The sequence below is a fragment of the Sinocyclocheilus grahami genome, unplaced genomic scaffold (assembly GCF_001515645.1).
Source record: "Sinocyclocheilus grahami isolate Dianchi unplaced genomic scaffold, SAMN03320097.WGS_v1.1 scaffold35110.1, whole genome shotgun sequence".
Lineage (NCBI taxonomy): Eukaryota > Metazoa > Chordata > Actinopteri > Cypriniformes > Cyprinidae > Sinocyclocheilus > Sinocyclocheilus grahami.
In genome coordinates this window covers 1-1,578 of record NW_015522325.1, presented here as the reverse complement: position 1 = coordinate 1,578, position 1,578 = coordinate 1, and the positions used below count along the sequence as shown (strand labels likewise).

Here is a 1,578-nt window from a genome sequence, read left to right as displayed (position 1 = left end):
GATTTATTTGCTTCAAGATGGTAGCGAGGAGCCTTTCAATATCCGCCTGCACCTGGCCAAAGATATTCTCACCATTCAAGAGCAAGACGTCATCTGTGTGTCTGGAGAACCGTTCTACTCGAGTGTGAGTTCAGCAGTTCTCATTATAAGCCAGATTGATCCAGTCCTGGAAAATACAAAGCTATGACGTGAAACATCTGTTCAGCACATTCTGTTATTGTGGACATGTCAGGGACTGCATCGTCTACTGGAAGAAAGTGTTTAGTCAGTTTCCCTCAACATGTTCTTAATGTGATACCAGTAAGGTCAAAAATATCATTTACAATGGCTGAATCACCTGACTACAATATAAGTGAGTTTTAGAGTATGAAGACATAAATAGACACAATTTTTTCATTCAAATGTTATTTTATTAAGTAAAAGTCATATCAACATTTACCCTTTTAACATTTTTGGTCTTATAGTGCAAGATGCATTCATGCATATTATTAATAAAAATAATAAATAATAATACAGTAATAATAATAATTATAAGTATAATAAATATATATATTTTTGTGCAGCTCAGGATATAAATACATAGCTTGAAGCGTTACCTCAAAATATCTTGCCGCAAGAAACAACAGCGCTGCCTTTTTTGCGACTGAGTCATTATTCAGCTCTGGAATGTTTCATCACACATGTAGGAATTTGTTTGAATGATTTCATATTTAATCCGGTTAACCTGTGCACCTTTGTTTCAACCTCATTGTAACTGCCAAGTGTGTATTTCACTGGCATGTGCGTCAGAATATTCTGACCATTGTGTTGCATCTATCATTGTCCTTACAGCAGACAGCAGCTTTAGCGCTGGTTTAAACAGACAGATCATGTTGTATTCACTGCCCTTTAATTAAGTTACTGGCATTGTTGGCATGGTGCCGTCCCCCCCCCCGCCCCTACATGAAATCTACATGAAAAGGATTAATTAATTAAGGACCTTCTCAGTTTCATGAACCAAATTGAAATGAAAAGTAAACTACCTGTCTTCCTCAACACACAGACCCGGTGTGGCATGAAAGTGACGAGTTTCCTTTGATTCCTTACAGGAGAGAACAGTAACGATCCGTCGGCAGACAATCGGAGGGTTTGGGTTGAGCATCAAGGTGATTGCACAGTTTCTCACAGCTTTCACTCAGCTCTCACATTTCTTGCAAGACTTTGAAAGTCTTTGTGCTATGATTTTTTCATAGGGTGGTGCCGAACACAAGATCCCCGTTGTTATATCTAAAATATCAAAAGAACAGAAGGGTAGGCTGTTTATTTACTCTCTCTTCTCTCCTGCTCAGAAATAAGTTGTTTATTGGTTTATACGTTTGTCTTTTCTTTTGTTTGCAGCTGAACTTTCCGGACTTCTGTTTATTGGAGATGGAATTCTCCAGGTATGCACAGATACATAAATGGGGTCATAAGTACGAGATCATTTCAGTGTTAGGGACCCTTTAAAACTCCCACGGTGTGCCAGCAGATGTTTAGCGAGCGGCTTTCTTTGAGTTGAGTTGGAAATTTGAGTTGTCATTTTGGAGCAGTGTTATTCCA

The 1,578-nt window shown here is 38.5% G+C and overlaps 1 long non-coding RNA gene across 1 annotated transcript; it reads left to right on the top strand.

Annotated features, from left to right (window-relative positions):
• The first annotated feature begins 15 nt into the window (after positions 1-15).
• LOC107580516 (uncharacterized) lies at positions 16-1,421 on the top strand. Its single transcript, XR_001608655.1, has 4 exons — positions 16-124; positions 1,089-1,145; positions 1,233-1,290; positions 1,378-1,421. It is a non-coding gene; the product is annotated as an uncharacterized lncRNA (long non-coding RNA).
• Positions 1,422-1,578: the final 157 nt, after the last annotated feature.